The sequence below is a fragment of the Amia ocellicauda genome, unplaced genomic scaffold, assembly GCF_036373705.1.
Source record: "Amia ocellicauda isolate fAmiCal2 unplaced genomic scaffold, fAmiCal2.hap1 HAP1_SCAFFOLD_102, whole genome shotgun sequence".
NCBI classification, from domain to species: Eukaryota; Metazoa; Chordata; class Actinopteri; order Amiiformes; family Amiidae; genus Amia; species Amia ocellicauda.
In genome coordinates, this window is record NW_027102667.1 from 179,670 (window position 1) to 192,963 (window position 13,294).

Consider the following 13,294-nt stretch of genomic DNA (forward strand, 5'->3'; position numbering starts at 1 on the left):
AGCCTACTCAGAGACAACTGAGAGTTGGTCTCTGAGCAGCAGCACAAAGGGGTCGAGTCTCTCAATGTCCGTGTGTTGGAGATATTCCACCATATTGGTCCCAGCCTTTAAAACAATGTTAATGAAAGGTACTCACAGTCATTTTAAATATTACATCCTGTAGTGTTTCCTTTCAAAATATAATCTTATTATGACTTGAACTAAATAAATCCTTTGACCCACTAATACCAAATTACAGTTAGGGGGGCCACAGGTGTGATTTGAAAATACGATCTTCCATGTCTTTCTGTTGTGTTTTGACCTGGGGATCTGTAATTGTCCAAGTGGCTACTGCACATGTACTTATTTTATATTAAATGTGTTATTTAATTAGGCTTGGTTCTGGTGAGCATGTACAAGACGTCAGCTTTTTAAATAACTGTGTGTATTGGATCATACACATTTTAGAAATACTCTCTCAAACTTCCCGCATTGGTACCTCACCAGGGAGGTAGAAAAAAGCAATAGCATTGAAAAAGTGTGATTGTAGTTCTGCTCTTCTGCAATATATTTCTACAAGATCAAGAACGGGCTCTGAAAACACTGAGGGTACAGGACGAGGACAGCGAAGCAATGAGCAACACTTGATACAGGATAAGAGCAACGGATACTTAGAATTTATAGGTGTAGGCCCCGTAGTAAAATATTCCCATCCGTTTTCATGGTACAATACTTTGATAATGACCCCCAATAGTCTTTCAAATGCCTGAATATCTGAAAAACATTTTTTTTTTCTGAATTGAAAACCCTAGCTGGCTATGCATTCGTTTGGCACCATCTAACATTTCGGAATCTGTGCATTCTTTACCCTTCCACAGGCGGTACACACTGGCAGCAAAACATAAATTGTTACCTTGGTTTATGTCTATTATTTTACAAAATAAAATACCTTTTAAGCGCCTCCGCGCACCACCACCACCTTGCATATTTCTAATCACAGTGACCGTTATTCGCAAACTCAAATGTGATAGAATTTTGTTGTGACTTTGTAGTAAATTAGCTATGCTCTCTAAGAAATCTGCAGCGTCCAGCTCCCCCACATTTCGACTCCTCGATTAGAAAGGATTATGTAATGACCCCGAGCTCGGTCTCAGCTGTACAAAATCATTAGGACCCACATTGTGTGATATTTCATTTAGCAATCCTTGCACAGCTCCATGCACAATACGGACAGCATTCATATAAGATTGTACCAGATCCAGGTTCACAAACCTGAATTCTTCATAAAACTCCATACCCCGAAACCTATTAATTTCTCGGTCATAGCGACGAATAATCTCCAAAAACCCCCGAGGAGGGTCCCCGCCAACGCCACCCTCAGCCATTTGTTCATCATTTTCATTATTCATCTCTAACATTGCAGCATCACCACCCCCGATCTGATTATCATTGTTATTAGCTACCGATGCTAGTTCCTTAGATACATCCTGATCTATATATTCCTGAATTTCCAAGTTTACCGGATGGCCTCCCGTCTGGAGAGTGTGCAACAGTGTCTGTGACCGTGCTAATTGTGACACATTTGTTCTAAATTTAAGCCTACGCAGCATTCTTTTCGCAGCATTAATTTTATTTCGCATTACCCCCCTAATTACACAAGCAGACTGACAGATTTTGTGCTTCTCCTTTTTCATTGTTTGTCAATTGTTGTTTTCAGAATTGGTTGTTTTTTGTAACAACCCTTCTCGATCTTGCAGAGACTGATTGATTCACAGTGTGAATTACAGATTCATCAAACTCTCATCAGAAACGGGGCAATTCCCTATTTGTTTTAACAAATTTGTCAAAACATGTATTATGCACTGAGCGGTGTTTAACGCCTCCACAAGCTGACTGCATATCTTGCTAAACACCAGGGCCCTACAATCACCAGGGGTCTGTATGTCAACACAGGGTGATTGATCACATTTCATCTCAGTATCCCCACTAGTGGTGGCTTTAACCGTGCTTTTACCCCGTTTACCTCTTTTTACAGTAGCGGAGCTCGGTCGGTTCACTTTCACACATTGCACCCCCACATCGGTGGTGTCGTGTGCCACCCGGTTTGTCTTACTCAGGGCTTTTCTGGGCGCTGTGTTTCCCCTTTGTGTGACTGGTGGCTGTCTCCCCCGCTGTAGAACGGACCTCCCTTTATCAGCACGATCGGATCTCTTCACCTGTTTTCCACTTGACAAGCCTCTCAAGCAGGGCAATGCAGGCTGTGCCGCATTTTTAGCTATAATAAAACAAACATGTCAATTACACTTTATACAGTGACTTTTCACTACATTTCGAACAAATACAAAATATATTATTATTATTATTATTATTATTATTATTAATAACATTGGTAAAAACGGTGAATGTTACACACCTCCATTCAAAGTTTGCTCTGTGACTTGGGGTGGGTGGGGGAGTGCTTAGTTATGTGGGTTAAACAACTGTCAAATCAAAAAACAAACATTGGTCCCATAAATGTACACAATATAATGTTTTAGAAGATGTAATTAATTTATAATATGTAACAACTTGTTCTATGGCATACCATGAAATCTGAATAAAACTGGCCATTAAACACATTGCTTTGGCCCACCTTCAGAACACGTGTCTCCTGCGGTTTGGAAGGCGCTGTTCGGGACGTAGGCATTGGGGGTTGCGAGTTCCACTCTCCGTGGTCCCCTGCGGGGTGCTCGGCCCGACAGTCTCGGCTCTGTTATTCTGTGCTGTAATATCTCGGTTCTCTCTCACCTTAAATTATACAAACCATGAACTATGCATGATATACTAACACTTTTAAACCCAACTCTATTACTATAAAAAACATTCTTACCATCAATACATGATAACGCATTTACTAGCTCTTCCTCATCAAATGGACCCCAGTCAGATGCCATTATGAAGAGTGTGTCCCTTCATATATTATATTGGATGTGTAAAATTAACTGCTTGGAGCGGCTTATTTATGGGGGGGCAAAATGGTATTTCATAATTTTTCTAAGAATCACACAAAATTGTATTCCACATAACATACCAGGAAACCGCCAAAAATGTTGTTCTTATTACAGAATTCAGTTGGGGCGGTATGTTGGGGTGTCTATTTCACTCCGATAAAGTTGATCTCCAACAGACATCTGTATCTATGCGTGCTATGGTCATGGTCTCACGTTCAAAACAACGTGTACACACTGGGTGAGGTGACCATTTGGAGAGATAAATTGTTATCACATATTTGTTATGGACACGAGCCTAATGGGTACAAATGACTGTACCCACGTGGCACCCATACACGCACCCAACTCCGCCCACACTCCTCCTCCTCTGTAGAGCCACTGCCCCCCATTTACCCACGTGTCCCCACACACGCCCCCAACCCCACCCACACCACGCCTCCTCTGTAGAGCCGCCGGCCACCATTTACAGTATAAAGAGCATGCTGGTAAACACAGAAAACATGTCACCCGTTCGGGACAGAACAGGTCTGCGGTAACTGGTGGAAACCCCCATAGCGCACTATGGCTACACCAGCTAAGAAGACACCCCCTAGCGACCACGCTGCTGATGAAGATGCGGGGGCACCTAACACAAAATTAAGATGGTCGGAAGACAGGGACCCAAAAGAGGTAACACTTTATTTTACTTTAAAAACGTGTTTAGAATATTATTATTAATTTTAAACGTATGCCGGTGTTTACATGCTGTTAGGCCGTATGTGTGTATATATAAATTTCAATGCAAAGTGAATTTAAATGCATGTTTTCTTCTTTGTATGTTTATCAAAAGAATAGTGTCAGCGCTCCTCCTCCGAGCCCCAGGGATGCTCTCCCAATGTCTGATGAAGACGAAGGTGTCAACACTGGTGATGAGTCTGAAGATGATGACAAGGACCATGAACATGGCAGGGAGGATAAAACCTCAGACACTGATGATGGAGTTGGACCATCAATGGAAAGAGAGGTAAATATAGAGGTCCTACAACTGTGTATAGTTGTGTACTTCTTTACTGACCGACACACATTACAGTTTTAAGTGTTATTTTCTTTTCTCTTCATTAGAATAGTGGAGTACCAGACACCAGTGATATGGATTCCTCTGTCAACTCTTTAAGACCCCGAACAAGATTGAACATTGCATGCTTCTGTTCTTGCCTTGCTAGAACCCACAAGAGTTTTGATTCAGACAGGGAAGTTCCGAGATATAATTGTAAAAACTATGATGATCATGTAACACTAGTGATGACACACACCATAAAGGGCATTATTGCGCTAGTGTTACAACATTGTATTGGCCGTGAATTAGTTGATAAGTGTGAGGCCTGTCTGATAGGTGACCCCAGCCAAGCACAGCATCTCTGTCTAACTTTAGATCACGAGCAAGGGAGTGTCTGGAGTAGTGTCGCTCTTATATGTAACAAAATAAGTGTCACCCACTTTCTAAATGTTGTGTTATGTGTTGCACGTGCCCTATGTGGGCTATGCATCACCAGACAGACTGAGAAAGAAGTGAAATCTCTTTTGCATAGCTTAGAAACATGCACTCTACCTTCGAGATGGTTAAGTGACTTGTTGGAAAGTGTAGATGAGTAAGTGATACAATTAATTGAGAAGGTTATAAATAACAAGCCTTATAAGATGTTTTACAAATTTGTTTTGCAATAAGACATTATATATATTTTTTCCAGAGAAAGAAAACTCCTGCTGCCGTGGGTTTATGTATACGTATGTTTGAGGAATCTCTGCTTGAAGATGCCATCCTCACTCTAATAGCTCACAAGTTTGGTGATTTGTATGACACTAGTAATCCTAATGTGACATTGCTGGTTGAGGATATTGTGAAAACAGTGGATGCCCTCCCCAACATGCTCAAGAGAATGCTGTATAAAGATCCACGTCCTGGTGTACCTGCTTTTACAGCTGTTCAAAAAGTTCTCCAGAGTTCTTTTGGAAACACCATCCCTATCATGACCAAGTCCAATATATATGTGTGTATTTAAAACTTGTATTTTTTAATTTACTAAAACAGTATCATAAGACAATATAACCTTAAAAACACAGTTTATGCTATAAAACATTACACCTCCACACAAGCAGGGTGAGGTACACTCGGACCCTCACCATGATGGATGTCACCCTAGCAAAATGGCTACCATCTTACCAAATGACCTATGACCTTACAAATGGTAACAAAATGGCTCCCATCTTACCAGATGACCTATGACCTTACAAATGGCTGACATCCAATATGGCCGATATCATCCAAGATGGCTGACAAGGGAGGGTAAAAGGGTAACCCTGGGGGTGATGGGAAGGAGAGAGAAGTTCCGGTTCAAAGGTGGGGGTAACCGGAAGGTGAGGTGGGCCTTCCGGTCTATGGTACGTAGGGAGGGCGGGACTTCCGGCTGTCAAAATTGTAAGTGATGCTGCCATCATACCGTTTGACATTGTCTCCAAGGTTCTCATCGTGAATAACAAACAAAATTCAAACTACCTTCTGGCCTGACCTTCTAGCTTGACCTAATCTTTCTTAAGTATACAAGAGAGAAAAACAGGTGTGAGAAAAGAATTTCTAACTTTCCTTCCATACATACATACATACATACATACATACATACATACGGAAAATAAATAATAGAATTTTGAATCACAATAAGATGTTATCAAGTACAGAAAAAGAAAATGTAATAAAATGTGATCTTAAATACATACAAATAAAGAAAATTGGTTTACTATTTCCAGATTCCTTTTTTGAAATACAATGACATGCATTACAAATGAGTATTTACATTATATTTACAGCCGGTGCTCGTGTGTCACTGTGTCCCTCAGGCTGTGGTAGGCGCTGACATATTGGGCAGCCAGGGTGGCTGTGTGTCCCTCCCCCAGGAGGACTGACCGTTTTTCTTTTTTCTAAGTTTTGTCACAGGTTGGGTGGGCATCCATTATGTTGTTACAGAATGTGTCCCTTATTTTGGGCTAAAGCTTTCCGTGGAGGGGAACGTGGATCAGTTTGTACCATTTTTGGGAAGATCTGCCTTGTTGGGGCGGAGCTGTGATCCAGGTGAACAGCAGATCGGGCATAGGTGGGCATGTGGGCAGAGGAGTAGGAAGGCCGGTCAAGCAAATAAGCTTGCTAAGGTACGCAGCAGCAGCAAGCAGCCCCCCCATCCAGCCAGCCAGCCAGTCTGGCTAGCAGTGACTGAGTGGTTGACAGACGGCAAGCAACGGAATGTACGTGCTCTGTGATGTCATAGCAGTCAGCTGAGAGAGGCTCGTGATGTCATCGCTGAGCTGTCTGTCTGTCTGTCTGTCTCTCTCTCTCTCTCTCTCTCTCTCTCTCTCTTCCTCTCAATTCAATTCATTTGTATTGTCAAAGCAATTGGACATACATACATACATACATACATACATATATATATATATATATATATATATATATATATATATATATATATATATATATACATACATACAAACATCCATACATGCTAGAAAGTCATTACTATGTTATCTTAAAGGCTAACTAAGCAGAACATATATCATTATAGAACAGAGTTCATAGGTCAACACATGGTTTTAGGGAACAGGCTCGTAGGTCATACCGTTTGACATTGTCTCCAAGGTTCTCATCGTAAATAACAAACAGAAATCAAACTATCTTCTGGGCTGATCTTCTAGTTTGAACGTATCTTTCTTAAGTATACAAGAGAGAAAAACAGGTGTAAGAAAATAATTTCTAATTTTCCTTCTACACATATATACATACATACATACATATGTAGCGTTATGTTGGGTGTATTTGGATAAGAGCATTTGGGCTCTGAGCTGAAGCACGGATCTAAAGAAGACCTCTCCCCCCCCCAAAGTTATCAGATTTCCTTAGCTCATCAGCTTGGAACTGGTTTGCATCAAAGTGACAGTTTTGGGGAGGATGGCACCGAGAAGAGGCCAAATAGTTTGGAATTCTGCTATGAGATGTCTGGAGAAAGGGGCCTGTAGGTGATAAAAACTCTTTGAAGTGGACGAGAGCCGAAATCCCGACATAGAGCTACGAACCCGGGCCAACCGGCATTTCCAAAAGATGGCATGGATTGACATCAGTCATAAATCAAGCCCCCCTCCAATAGGACACTGGGGGCTGAAACCGAAATCCAATCTCAAGAACTCAGGGACCAATCACCTACTGATCTGACAGACTTTAAGGAACAGCGGACAGTCTTTCTCTCTCTCTTTCTCTCACCTGAACCAGAAACTCGCTGCCACAGCTCAACCTGTAGCTCTGTTGCCAGAACCGGAATCAGAAACCAACCAAGTCTTTGCCGGCAACAGAAGAGTTAAACTGGGAGAAGGAGATTGAGCCGTACGAAGAATTCTTTTAAAGGACTTTATTAAATAAATAACTTTACAGACCCACCTGATCAGTGGAGTTTTACAGCTGGACAATTGACTAAGTCGACTGAATACGAAAGTGTCAGTCACTTAAATAGCTATTTGAGTCTTAAGAAACTTGACCCTTGGAATAAACAGGGCCCTGCTTTCCTCAAAGACTTTGTCTTCAAGTAACTACGGTGGAACCCTGCTTACAAAGAAGATTTTGTGCACAACCTTGGAGCATTCAAACCAGTGGAAAATCTGTTTGGAAAAGACTCTACATTCCCGAAACCCCAACTTACAGGTGCATCGACTGAGTGGAAGTTCTTGGACAAAGCCGAACCAGACTGCCTTTGTTCCAAACCACACAGACCTCGTGCCGAGTGCTGTTATCTGAGCCCGAAGGCAGAGAGGCCTCTCTGCGACGAAGTTCACATAAGTTTAACAGTTTGGAGTTTGTGATTCATGACATTTGAGAAATCAATTAGAAATGTTAATCTGTGATTCATAACTCTAGAATGTGTAATATCATTTAGTTTTCTTAAATATAAATGTGTGTTGCATTAAACTGTTTTGTTGATAATTTTAGAAATAAAATCTGTCAACCCCGAGAAATATCTTCTCATTCCTGTTTAACTGTTTAGTCTGAAATTGACACAAGTTAATAGACATTAGATTATTGGTGGCCCTGCCTATCCTTAATCATTGAATAATAATCAGTTAAGGGAAATTGTGGTAACAAATAGGATCTTTCTCGGCACCTAAACGTAAATGAGACTGATATATATATAACGAGAAGTTACCCGACATAAAAACTAACCTGCGTAGTTATTTAATGTCTGACTAATAATACTAACGAGAGACTCACCTTCGTCTTACTAACCGGTATTGTAGTCAATGTGTTTATAACCTTTTTTGTTTAACGATTTGTTAAACGGAATGTACGTGCTCTGTGCTGTCATAGCAGTAAGCTGAGAGAGGCTCGTCATGTCATCGCTGAGCTGGCTGGCTGGCTGGCTGGCTCTCTGTGTGTGTGTGTGTGTGTGTGTGTGTGTATGTGTGTCTCTCTGTCTGTCTGTCTGTCTGTCTCTCTCTCTCTCTCTCTCCCTCTCAATTCAATTCATTTGTATTGTCAAAGCAATTGGACATGCATACATACATACATACATATATATGGAAAATAAACAATATGTGTACATCTCTTTCGGCATTAGTGGTGCCCTCACAGATGTGAAAGTTACATGACAGACAGACAGACAGACACACACACACTTTCACACACAGACAGACAGACAGACAGACAGACACACGCATATTATGGGTCTTTGTTGGGTAGTGAAATGGGTAGCATCAGTCGCAGTGTGGGTAATGTCAGGGAGCCAATCATAGTCCCCGTTATTTGCATATCGTGGCGCAAAGCATTCTGGGAAAAGCAACTAAACACGTTTAGTCATGTATTTGTCCATAGTTTACACATGAGATGAAAGAGACAGTATGACGTATTGAGCACCTGGGATTCCTCATGTGTATGTGAGGGGCAGAGGAACCGGATCCCAAGTGTGCGTCCCAGGTGCTATAGGTTTCAAAGCATGCAGGGGAATAGGCACCCCACCCTGACACCTACAGAAGACTGGATAGGGAGATATAAATAGCAATGGGGAGACTCTTGTACTTGGTGTGGCTCTATCCATATAGTGGGGCCAGCAGCCACTTAGCAGGTGTAGCAATAGAAGCTCAGCCTGGGGAGACTGGATTTAGCATTTCCTCTCCATTTTGATAACTATCCATAATCATTTCTGCAAAATACTTCTATGATACCTATGTATGTTTTTTACTTGTACTATATTATACTATCAAGTATCAGTGTACACATACAATGTGACCTGTTACATTAATACAGAGGCCACGGAAGGCCAGATCACTAATAGCCACTGTCCCCTGATATTACACTTTTTCACAATCACTTTGGCACTCATTTCAGAACCTTGATGTCATTTTTCAAAACTCTAGACACTAAACTCACACCCGATGATCAAAATGCACATTTTTCAAAACTCTAACACTTTTTTACAATTGCTTGGATACAATACACATCAACCTCAGATCATTTGTTCATTGAACTAAAATGACACAACTTACATCAAAGTATTACCATTTCAAAATGCAATTCACACATTACATCTGAGATCACTGTCTATTCATTTCATTACAGAGATCTAACTATCAATTGATACAGCTGCTCAAAATGATAAGTGACTGTTGCATTACTCTTAATGCATAGTTTTATGGAAACTGACAAACAGTATTCCATGTTTCGATCATGAAAGTTTCAGGATAATGAGATCCATTGACACCAATAACCGAGGAGCATGGTTTCTTAGGGTTACCATAGACTTGACTGTGTCTTCTTGTTTGTGAAGGAACAGGACTGTGTTTTCCTGTCTGGGTTCCCGCAGGCTTAAGTGTGTTTGTAAACTGCAGCGTAGGTTTGACCTACTATTAGAAAAAAAAAAAAAAGGAGCGCTAATTAATTGTTCAATATCTGATACGCCGGTGATAATATAAAATAACGTGTTTATAGTTTATAGAAGTTTATAGTGTTTATGGTAAATGAAGAAAAGTCATTAAGTTATATACAAGTTCTATAAATGCAAACATTGAAAAGCATGTTTGTTGTTATTCCTATATAGGATTTAGTATTATTTGTGTTTTCTTGTTTTTTGCTATGTTTTCTCCCCTGTCGTTTATTGTTATTTTGCGGGCTTGCACGCCTTGGTTGTTGTGTACAAAACGATACATAGAAAATGGGAAAACGTGTTACTGTGTGGGAACAGCTCTAGTAAGACGGGCGACCCGCCACTTAAAGGTACACATGTAAGGTACATGTATGATAACTATGGAGTGAAGCGGTGCGTTTGACTGGACAATAGGTGACAGAAAATTAAGGTTTCCAGAAGATGGGACTTTTGATTCAGATAGACTTGAGCACCTAAAAACGGTTTTGCAAAATAGGAATACAAAGCATTAAGAAATGAGAAACCAAAGCTAGCTATCTTAAAACATTTGTTAGAGAAAAGAAAGAAAAGACAACAGGCATAATTCAATCTGAATGCCCCGAAGACAAATTAAAAATATATATATATATATGTTTTTCAGTATAAATGACAGTCCTCAAGATACTGAAGGAAAATTACTAGATAAGTAATAAATAAGGGTAGTTTGAGACACTGCAGGTCAATATAACATGCCAACCAAAACCATGGTATCTGAATTTACTATGGATATAAATTAATATGTGTCTCTTTGTATGTTTGTACGTTTTCAGTTTGCGCAAGGTAAATGTCCATATTTTGACTTTTTCATGTACTGTATAGTCCAGAATATGACTAAGAGAGTCATAAGTCACAAATAGTTACAGAATGATAGCTAAAAAACGCCAGTTAAATATGTTGTAATAACAGACCTACAAGAAAGTCAGCATTTAACTGTACACAGAATGCTATTGCAAACAGAAATAATAATACAAAATTAAGTTATTTAAATAGGTCTTACGAATACAGAAGTTAAAAGTAACATGTTAGAAATGGAATTAGAGCCAAATTTAGAAATAGGAATCCGAGGCAACCACAAACATTCGGTGAAGGTTTCTTACATATTGATAAATAGATAACCAGATACTCCAGGAAATTAACGATGTGCTCATTTGGAAGCTATGAGTTCCACAATGAAGAGTTTTTAAATCCCTAGTAATAGATCCCTAAATACAATGTGTAGGTAAGAAATTAACTATTGATCAGTTCAATCTGGATTCGGGAACAGTTCTTCTGAACCTGTACTGGTGTAGATTGGACTTCAATAGGAGGAAGTGACACAATAAAGACATGAGCCGCGCAGGAGGACAGTCTTAGTGCCCACGCAGGTTCTTAGTTGGGGAAATCATTGACTGGACACATTTTTTGAAAATGTGCTTTCCTGAAGTACCTGGACATCATTATTGAGATCAATGAAAAGGCTTATTTTCCAAAGATTAAATACATTCATTAACTACAATAATGTAGTGAAATGTATATAAATAGTAATAATACAAATCGATCAAATATAACTTGCATTTTCTTGTAAGAAATTAGGAATAGGAGAAAGAACAGCTGTTGGGATGCAGTGCGATGTTATCCAAAATTGAAAGCGGTTGAGAAAGGAGAGTTTGTTCTGTGTGAGACAAATGTACTGCCACGAGAGACTCTGATGGATTGACTGGAATATGAGGGAAAATAATGAAGTTACTACAGGTATAACTAAAGGTGTAACATAACTAATTTAATGAAACATAGTCATGGCAAGTTATAAAACTGTTTGGAAATAGTCCTTTCACAAACAGAAATACCCTATCAATTAGGAAGAGGGGGGCAGGGGGCAAGGGCCGTATGTGCTCCTCTGCTCCCCCTGTTCGCCTGAGCAGACAAGCAGCCTGAGATGAGAGAGAGAGAGAGAGAGAGAGAGAGAGAGAGAGAGAGAGAGAGAGAGAGAGAGAGAGAGAGAGAGAGAAGTCAGAGACAAGGCAGAGACTGTAAGTACGTGTAAGGGTTCATAACTTATTACAAACAGAGCAAGAGTGTAATGAATGGTAATTTACACTGCTTGTATTAATAATGATAATAATATTGATGTTGATACAGACGAATACGTCACATACTAGATGACAACCGCATAAAACTAATAATAATGAAAATAGGAATAATAGGAGTATGGAAATAATTTCAAATTATGGTTTATTGGTAAAAAATGAATTGAGAAACAAAGATTAATAACTGCCATCATTTACCCAACTACTATTAACTATGGTGTTGAAGGAGCTGCTGTAATAGTTATTGTAATGTTCTCAGGTATTTAAGTTAGATAAAAGGACAAAGATAAGCACATTGTTTTGAAACTTTGACAACTCCACACAAAAAGAGTATCTACACTAGGAAGTAAAGCTGATTCAATAAACACAGGAGATATGATGCTGCTGACGACAGCTGAGTGCTGTACTGAAATAATTTGATAAATGAGATAAATTGGAATCAAGATTATTATTATTTTGAATTGTCCCTTTACTAGAAACCTTATAGATTGTGCGAATGTCAACTAATGTGATAGAGATGCCTTTTATAAGGACGATCTCTGATGTTGTGTGAACCACACATTGTGTCTTCAGACTGATTTATTCCACATGGCAGATATGCATATTATGAATCGTGTCCTGAAGGAACCGATGTCTGACCCATATGGAGAAGATGCTGGTGTTCTTGTTGAGACACAGTAGGCCGAGGGCGCGGCTTTAAAGACAGCCTCACAGCAACTTGAACAGACCAATGCTGAGGTCCACTACGCTGAAGTGATGCTTGACTCAGTGGAGAAATAAGTTAAAATACTATAATTAAAGGTTTTCCAGATTATAGGAATCTACAATATATTGTGAAACTGCTCAGATGACGTCCGCAGTAGCACATATTCTTCTATTGATAGTTTAATTTATAATGTACTATTAGTGGAGATGTCACATTATTCAAATGAATAGAATGACAGCCATGAAGTCAGAATCAGTCCATTGCCCTTCACTTAAGATTTGTACAATGTATAATGTTTATAAATCAAAACGCAACAAATATATGTACAATACAGTTTACAAACTGAATTTGTAAAAAATAATGTTTTGCTGACTTTTGTATTCTCTTTGAAGCAACAAAATGTATGTGTTATGTATGTCGTAACTAGGGTTTGACTTTTATGACCTGGGGCTGGATGAAATTTAATTTGAGATGCACTGTAAAAGCTCCAGGAAATTGCAACTGGCCACTGCACCTTCCATAAGAGAGCTCAAACATTTGCTAATGCATTGGTTGCCTCACAGGCACTCTTTCCCTGGTTTGCCC